Source organism: Colobus angolensis, unplaced genomic scaffold (assembly GCF_000951035.1).
Source record: "Colobus angolensis palliatus isolate OR3802 unplaced genomic scaffold, Cang.pa_1.0 Scaffold68, whole genome shotgun sequence".
Classification (NCBI taxonomy): domain Eukaryota; kingdom Metazoa; phylum Chordata; class Mammalia; order Primates; family Cercopithecidae; genus Colobus; species Colobus angolensis.
The window spans coordinates 7,949,106-7,958,722 of record NW_012120487.1 but is presented as its reverse complement, the minus strand read 5'-3'; positions in this window follow the sequence as shown (position 1 = coordinate 7,958,722).

Sequence of the window (9,617 nt, the reverse complement as noted above, 5' to 3'; positions counted from 1 at the left end):
TGAGCTGCTTGAAACAGGTGCCCATTCTCTTTATTTTACGAGAAGGAGAGAAATACAGGGAGGACACCAGTTTGCCCAAGGTTAGGCTGAATGAAACCTGTGTCCTAATCAGGAAGCCAGTGTTTCTTCTAGTAGCCAGGGGCAGTGTGATTTGGCGAAAAGATCAGAGCCTTGAAGAGACATAATCCTAGATTCACTTACTGGGGATGTGACCTCAGACAAATTACTTGTCCTATGTGTGTCTGAGATTCTCCATCGGTGGGACACTCGTGCTAATGGTACCCACCTTGTAGGTGGTTTGGGGGTTGACCAAGCTCACTCATATGAAATGCTTAATTACCCCTTAGTCTGCACTCAGAGACACTTCCCTTGCACCAGACGACTTAGGAAATCCCCCCACTGGGAGCTCAGGCTCTGCTGTTAACTTTGTTATCTCAAGACCTGGATCTTGTTTTCTTGATAAGATGCTTGACAACTTTCCTGGGAAATGCCACGGACAAGAATTAGGAGGCACCTGCAGAATAGCTGCATCTCCTTAGAGAAAAGACAGAAATACTCAAACTGTGTGCCCTACTGTCTCATTTCTGAACTTGCCAATTTTACCTCTTGCCATAAATTGATGAAATGGGATGCTGGCAAAATAGCAGGTACAGGCTGTATTATCATTGCTCATTCCTTGGGGAGATCTAGCAGCGACTGCCTGGGAAATATTTAGCAGAATTAATACTTGGGGACAAAGACTGGTGCATAACAAAACCGTTGTATAAATCGGGCTTAGAATGTAAATCAAGGGCTCCATTAATATTCTGTGTTTTAATGGAAGAAACACCTGCTGGGCTATCCATCAAGGAGCTTTGCAGAAATCTGTTGAAACTGTCATTTCCTTAACTACTTGAGTGCCAGGTCTCCAGAGTTCTCATGATCCGTTTCCACACCAAGATGCATGAGTGCTTTTTAGAATGGGTTGTTACGCATCCAAGGGCATGTGAGGCTTTGTTTTAGAGTTAGGAAAAGGATTTTTAACTTTTCTTATAACGTGGAAAATGGTAAAATACTTTTATGATGTTATTGCAACTTAAGTAACATCTGAAAAAAGTCAAGGTATTTTGCTTAATTTAAAATAATGAGGCTGGGCACACGCCTGTAATCCTAGAGTTTGAGACCAGCCTGGGCCACAAGGCAAAAACGCCGTCTCTACAAAAAATACAAAAATTAGTTGGGCATGGTGGCAGGCACCTGTAGTGCCAGCTATTTGGGAGGCTGAGGTGGGAGGATGGCTCGAGCCCAGGAAGCAGAGGTTGCAGTGAGCCCAGATCCTGCCACTGTATTCCAACCTGGGCAACAGAGAGACCCTGTCTCAAAAATAAAATTAAAATAAAAGGCTTATAGTGACCCCAGCTACAGACTCTGGAGTCAGACTGTCTGGGCCACTCACTATCTCCATGGCATTTGTGCAAGGCACTTCCTCATAGTCCCTCCACTTTAGCTTCCTTATCTGTAAAATGGGGATAACAGTGCCTGGCCCACAGCAGAGGCCTGGCAAGTGGAGCTGCCTGTATATTAAGTGATACTTTGCACAGAAGGTAGGTGGGTGGGGCACTATGGCCAGCAGAACGGGGTGGCAACTTGAAGCACCATCCCGGTGCAGGCATTCCCGTCAAGCCAACAGTGCCCAAGGCTGCTAATGAGCCCCTATGGTTAAAGCTTAATTGCCCTTAGCTAATCAAAACTGTGTAGGGCCAGGAGAGTGAAAAGGTGGCACCAGTTCATGGTAACTCAGGATGCCCTTTTTCCAGGGCAGCACTTGCTGCCAAGTCTTGCCAAGAAAAGCTCATAGGGCGACGGGAGCCCCATTGGCAAGGTATTGGGTGCTACGGGGATTCGACGGTGGGCTCTGGCAGGGGTTTCCACAGACAGTGGATTATTCTGCCCAGGCAGACAGGTTGGGGACACTGCATGACACAGTGAGTGCTCAGGCTTTACCGTAAGCTTGGACTGAGCAAGGCAAAGGCAGCTGGGTCTATTGCAAACTCCTTGAAGGCAGAGGGCTGGTCTCGTTAATATGGGTATCTCCTGAGGGGCTTAGCAGAGTCCTGAATTCAAGTTCTGGCTCTACTTTTCATTAGCTAGCTGATTTTGGGCAAGTTACTTAACCTCTTCACACCACTTTTCCTGTCAGTAAAATGGGGCTAGAAAGCTACCTGCCTTCTAGAGGTGTTGGGAGGATTAAGTGAACGAATCCAAATAAAACACCAAGAATGCTGCCTGGCATATCCTAAGTGCTCAAGAGGTGGCAGCTGCCGTTACTGAGCCAGGACAGCACAGGAACTACCCCTGGAATATGCCAGAAGGCCCTCCCACCTTACCCCACCCCCCAATTCCTTCTTCAACTTCATGACCCAAGTCCATCATATGTGATGGCTTCCATCCCTGATCTGTTCAGAATTAATCACTCCTTGCTCTATATCATCAGTGAGTAATAATTTGTTGTGCATCTACTATGTGCTGAGCAGGTGCAGTACTAGGCCCTGGCGTTATGAAAGTGCACAGCTCAGGGTCCCTGACTCAGTTTACAGAGTGGGAACCATGAAGTAAACAATTAAAAATGCACTGTGGTGCAGGTGCCATGGGGACATGTGGGATAAGGAGACAGGGAGGGCTTCCTGAAGGAGGCAGTTGAGCCTGATTGAAGGCTACGTGGTAGTGAAGGGAGGAACAGTTGGGGGTGGAAGGAGGGGAACAAGTGGAAGGAAGAATGGTCCAGGCAGAGAGAACAGGATGCACAAAGGCCCAAAGCTCAGAGAGTATGACAAGTTAGGGAACAGAAAATAACAATGTCATAGATTGAACACGTACTTTGAGGCAAGCTGTGTTCCACATGCTTCATGTAGATTAATGCATCTAATTCGCATAGCACCTGTATGAGGTAGGTGCAGTTATCCTGCTCATGTTGCAGATGAGGAAACTGAGGCACAGACCACCTAAGCAAAGTGCCCAAGGCCTCCTCCAGCTAGTAAGCTGTGAGGCTGGAATTGGGATGCAGGCACGTGGCTCCACAGCCAATCAATACTCAGCCACTGCACCCTCCTGCCCCATAGCTGAACCATTCAGGATGGCTGGGCTAAGGAGGTCAGAGAGCAGGAGCTGTAGAGGTGGTGAGGGCCCAGATCCTGAACGGCCTTGAATGCCACACCAAGAGTGCTGATGAGGGAAGGGAGAGTCACTGGCGGCTCAGAGCAGGGCTGATGACAGACTTGCTTGTTGTGGCTGTATTTCTTTTCATCGGAGCAGTTCCCAGACCATTAGATTTATTGCATCCATTTAACAGCATAACCTTGAAGGTAGAGGCTGCCTGATGCACTTCAGCCTCGATGCTCTGCTCATGGCAGGTGCCACATAAATGTTTACAAAGCAAACGGAATAGAGAACACAAAAGAGGAGGAAGGCAGGCTCTGGAGTGAGGTGCTTGGGTTCAATTCCTGGCTTGGCAATCATTAGTGGGATGACTGTGTGCCTCCATGTCCTTATTTATAAAATTGGATAACAGACCTGAGAGGGTGGCCATTGGGATTAAATAAGATAATCCAGGTACAGTGGTTAGTGCGGTTCCAGAATTCAGTGTGAACAGCGCCTTTCCTTTCCTGCCTGCAGTATATTTCAGGGGGCTTTTCCCCCATACCCACTTCTTCAGCTGCCACCCCAAATCCATAGAGGTAACCAGACAGAAGTCAGGTGGTCCCACCTCCCTCACAGACCCCTGGCCCTGAGAAGGAAGGGTGGCACTCCACGGGTGCAAGAGGTTCTGCCCTGTGGTCAGGTGTGCGGATGTGAGTGCAGGTGCCTTAGCCTGGTCCTCATCGATGAGGCAAGGGAGGTTGGCTCTGCCAGAGTCCCAGGCATGGATACGGTGGTGGGGGAGGCCCACATCACCTGCAGGGAGCATTGGCCTTGCTCCTTGTCCTGCCAGCCCCCGGAGGAAGGGAAGCCCCCAGGGCCCTTCACCTGGCTCACCCTGGCTCCTGGAAACACACCGCCGCAGCAGGGCCTAGGCTCCGCGGCTGCCGTAAGTAACGGGACCCTCCTGCCTGCACTCGAGCCAGCCACAGCTGGCCCAGTTCTAGTCCTTCCCTCCATGGACTCAGGGCGGAGGGAAGCCCTGTGCTGTGGGCGGAACCAGAATGCCAGGTGCAGCCACACAACCTCAACTCCCTGCCCAGGGCTCCCCAGTCTGTGCTGGGTCCAAAGTCTTGGCAACCAGAATAGATGGATAGCAGAGGCCGAAAAAGGCAGAGCCCATGGGCTGGGAGGCCAAGAATCGCCTTAGAGGAAATGTAAGGTGGTCACGTTGGGCTTGAGCCTGGGAATGCTGTTTGCTGATGCTTGTGTATGCAAGTGGAGGCCTGGGAAGAGGGCACTGGCTTATTTTACTCTTTCATTCATTAGTTCCTTCGTTGGTTCATCCATCCATCTACTCAGCACACTCACACGCATGGAGCTTCCACCACGTGTCAGGCACTGGGCACTCAGATGAATCCCTATCTGGCCCCTGCCCGCTGAGCGCTCACCTGCTGGAAGGGGAGACAGACACTTGGACATCTGGGTGCCATGCAGTATTACAGGGGCAGGACAGATGGAGGGTGAGGATCGGAGTGTGTGCATGCACATCAGGGAGGGCCAGCTCCCTGCTGACAGGGGAAACGTCCTAGTGAAGGTGCCCTTTGGACTTCTCTGAAAATAGGTAGGTTTTTGGCAGGTAGACCAGGCAGGGGAAGGACATTGCAAGTAGAGGGAACTGGAGCAAAGGCATAGACATATGAAGCATCTGGTGTGTTAGAGGAACTGTAATCAGGTTGATGTGGGCAATGTGGGTGGTTGAGAGAAAGCCTGGAGAGGCCAAGGTTTGGGCGGAGCCAGCATATGCGGGTGGACTGCTGTTAGGTGGCAGAGGCAGCCCCTCACCCCATTCGCTGAGGATTCAGCTGTAGGGCTCATTCTGGGCCTTTAAAGCAGCAGGAGTACCTATGGAGAGATTGCTGGTGGCAGGTGCCATGTCCTTGGACAGGGAGCCTGCAGACATCATCAAGACCTTGCATCTGGTTTTCCTTGCCACCTTCTGGGCATGCAGATCTGGTTGATATTTCTTTCAGGCATGTCTCAGGGAAGGGACTTGTCCAGCCCATGACTTTGGCTGGGTTCCTAGGGTTGTTGAGCACTACTTATCGCATGCCAGGCATTAAGCAAAGGTACTGAATAGACTGCAACACCTGGAGGCATTGCAGCACTCCTTAATCCCCCATAGTCGGCAGTATTTTTGCCCAGATTTACAGATGATCAAATTGAGGTTCAGGGTGATTAAGTGACATGCACACAGCCTTTAGGTAGCAGAGCCAGAGTTCAAACCAGTATCTGTTGGATACCAAGAACCATGCTGTCTCTCATACAAAGGAATAGAAAGAAAAACAAAACAAACAAACAAAAAACCACAACCCATGCTGTCTGTGGAACAGAACACTAACTTTCTGGTGAGGACTTATGCTACATGCTGTTTAAAAGGAATAATAAGCCTTACAGGATCTAGTATATTGTTCCCATTTTTTAGATAGAAAAATCAAGACCCAGGGAGGGCAGGGACTTGCTAGGATTAGGCAGTCTCTGGGTGCTGGCCCTGTCAGCAGGTCCTAGGGCTCCTGCCTTCTATCCAGGACACTCTAAAACAGGGAAGTACAGGTTAGTGGCTCACGCCTGTAACCCCAATGCCTTGGGAGGCTGGGGTGGGAGGATCACTTGAGACTAGGAGTTTGAGACCAGCCTGGGCAACAGAGCAAGACCTTATCACTATAAAAAAAAAAAAATCTTTTAAAAAATTTTTTAAATAAAAATAAAAGAGGTAGGACCCTTTTCAGTCTGACTATGCCTCTGGAATCCAGGATTTTGGGAGATGCCTCTGAGGGCTGAGTCCACTTGTGGAGAGGCCCACCCTTCATGGGGCCTTAGAGCCATGGCAGTTCCTCATCTGGGGTCAAGTCAGGGGAGAATCGTCCTAGGCAAAGAGTTGTCCTATAGAGCAGCAGTCCCCAACCTTTTTGGCACCAGGGATCAGTTTAGTGGAAGACCATTTTTCCACAGGACAGGGGAGGAAGATGGTTTTGGGATGAAACTGTTTCACCTCAGCTCATCAGGCATTAGATTCTCATAAGCAGCGTGCAACCTAGATCCCTTGTGTGTGCACTTCACACAGGGTTCGCGCTCCTATGAGAATTTAATGACGCCACTGACCTGAAAGGAGGAGGAGCTCGGGCGGTAATGCTTTCTGCCCAGCACTCAACTGCTGTGCGGCCTGGTTCCTAACAGGACATGAAGTGGTACCTGTCCACGGCCCAGGGGTTGGGGACTCCTGCAATAGAGTGCCTGGTACCCGTAACAACTAATGCTTACTAAGCACCTACTGTGTGCCAGGTGCCAGCCATTTAATCCTCAGAACAATCCTCTGAAAATATATTATTAAATTTCTTTATATATAAGGGAACTGAGGCACAAGGTGGTTACGAAATTTGCCCAGAGTCACACAGCTATTAAGTGGCAGAACTGGGCTTTGAACCCTGGCCCTTGGGTTTGAGAGTTTGTGAACTATTATATTCCAGCTGCCTTAGAGTGTCCGCATCCTGGATGTCAGTGGGCCCTGGGGGGAGGGTAAAGAGGGGCCCTGGGCCCACCAGTCACTTCTAGCCACTGATCCTGCATGCACCATGTCCCACGGCCTTTTTGGGAAAGCAGCTTACCTTGGCGAACTCGGCTCCATCCAGAGCAGGCTCTTCCCCTTCTGCTTCCACATCAGCTCTGCCTGAGCCTTCTGCAACCTGATGTTTTGTCTTGTGCCAGCCAAGGGAGCTCGACGAGGAGGCCACCCAGGTATGCAGGCCCTTCGCCCTCCTGGCCCTGCCTGTACTCTGGCTGCCAGACAGAGCTTTGGAAAACCCCGTTGGACATACCACTCCCTGAGCCAAATGCATCCATGGCTGCCCAGGGTGTATGGAACAAACACCTAGGCCCATGATCAAGGAAGGCTACACCTCCTGCCACTGGCCCATCTCTTCTTTGCTCCAGCGTTATCACACTCACTAGTCCTCAAACATGCCAGTGAGGCACCACCACATTCTTGGAGCACCTCTGTGCTCGGCTCTGAGGTGTACTGAGAGTACAGGCACCAGATGCAGGCCTGGTCCTCAAGGAGCTCAGTCTGGTGGGGCAAAGAGGTAGGAAGTCCTGCGAGTGGATGTAGATGTGGGGAGCCACACCTGGGGAGGGCAGAAGGTCAAGGAAAGGCCTCCATGTCCTTGCCTATGCTAAGCCCTCTGCCAGGAATGCTCAGCTTGGGCCTCTTCATCCCTGAGCTCCAGTTTGGGTCACCTCTGGGAAGGCTTTTCTAAGCTCCCCCACATCCCATCAGGATCAGTCACTCCTACCTCTGCTCAGCTAAATCATTCTGCTTGGGACCCCTCTGTGCACCCTCATTTCATACTGGTTGGTTTCCAAATCACTCTCCCTGATGGCCTGGGAGCTCCTCAAGGGCAGGGCCCAGGTTGGGAGCTGACCCAGGGCCAGCCTCAGTGAGGCTTGTGACCGAATGACAGAAGCAAATAGGTCTCCCCAGCCTGGTGTGGCCGGAAATATCCAACAACCTCCAGAGCAGCAGGTGGGGAGGCAGTTCTGCCCAAGAGTTAGAGTACCGTTGGTACCCGATGGACTGGAGGTGTCCCTCATTCCAGGGGTCATAAACAGGGCAAGGAGGCCATCTTACGGAATGATGCCCTGCAGCCTGCGGCAAAGCCTTTTCACTTGCAGTGTCTTGAGTTGCTGCTCCCTGTGCTTCCTGATGGAGGACAGACAGGAGCATTTCACTGTCAGTAATACTGAGTGCAGCTACTATTATTAACGTCATTTGGCAAAAGATTCTGGGGCTCAGAGAGGTTACAAAACTCACCCAAGGTGCCTGTCATGGTGGGAGACCACAGCAGGAGGATCGTGCCCTAACCTTTTCTCTCCTGTCATGCTTTCGCCGGTCATCTTGTTTGTGTGTGTGGCCATGGCCATGTTGAGTGCCCAGTGGTTTGGGCAGATAACATCAGACATCATGGGTGACATGCATCTCAATGAATAGAGCTATGGCCTGGGCCACAACATTGGCCCCTTCTCCAGGAAGTCCTACACTCATTACCAAGCCTTGCTACCAGGACCTCTGCAGCTAGATCCCACTACCATCGCCTCTCCTCTCTGCAACCTGGGCTGCACCTGTAACGGCCTGAGCCTGTACTACATGGCCATGCACCTTCCCACACCCTGGTCCCACGTGGCTGTCTCCCAAGTGAGCCTCTGGCCCTGCTGGGGGAGGGGGCTCCCTTGGCAAGCCTGCTGTGCTGAAAAGGCCTCAAATCCACATTCAAGGTTCCTAAACCCAGAATGCAGAATTGCAGGGGGTCTCAGGGATCTATCCAACCCTCTCTGTAACACAGCGGGGGTAGACGCGCATAATGCGACAGAGCTTGCTCCAGGCCACACAGCTGGGCCATGTAAACTGCCTGTCTACTTGAGGTCAGTGAGGAGGCTGGCATCCACTTTCCCAACTGACCTAGGGTTCATAGTAGGCCCATTTTTAACCACAAAGGCTTCTCCCTAGCTGTAGACACACCATGGACCTTACGTGTCCACAACATAGTGGTGTCCTGGGCCCCATCCCCTCTGGCTTTTCTGCAAGGACTGCCCACTAGGTCTTGGCCATAAGGGGCCAGGCTCTGTTTCCCATGTCAGGGATGGGGATGAAAAAGGGTTGCAGAAAGAACACAGCAAACATTCAGTCCTTCATGTCCCCTCTCCATTTGACAGATGTTCAGAGAGAAGGAATGTCATGTGACCCCCATGATGGGTCAGGGCAGGGTCAAGATTCCAGGTTCCCAGGTGGCTAATAGTACTTGAATACAGGATCAGGTCTCAGCAGGGGCAGAGCTCTCTCCTTTTCCCATCCCTATGCGCTAACAATCCCTAAAATTACTTTCTCAGTCTCTCCTAGGTCTAACAGCAGAGAGTGCACAGAGGGCCTCATGTCCATCAGCCTCCTGGTCCTCAGGCCCTTAAGTTACCAAAACCAGGCCCTCAACTGGTCCTCAGGTCCTTACTTAAGTGGCCAAAACCAGGCATAGGAAGGAGGCTGAACTTCAGCTTCCTGGCCACAAGCCACAGACAGGGGACCAGCACCTGGAAGCTGCATGGTTCTTTGTAAATATTCCACAGCCAATTTCCTTTCAAAGACAGCGAGGCACACTACGCAAAACTCCAAATTAGTCCCCTTTTCTGTTTGTTTGTTTTTGAGACAGAGTTTTGCTCTTGTCGCCCAGGCTGGAGTGCAATGGCACGATCTCAGCTCACTGCAACCTCTGCCTCCTGGGTTCAAGTGATTCTCCTGCCTCAGGCTCCTGAGCAGCTGGGATTACAGACGCCTGCCACCACGCCTGACTAATTTTTGTATTTTAGTGGAGATGGGGTTTGCTATGTTGGCCAGGCTGGTCTCTAACTCCTGACCTCAGATGATCCACCTGCCTCCGCCTCCCAAAGTGTTGGGATTA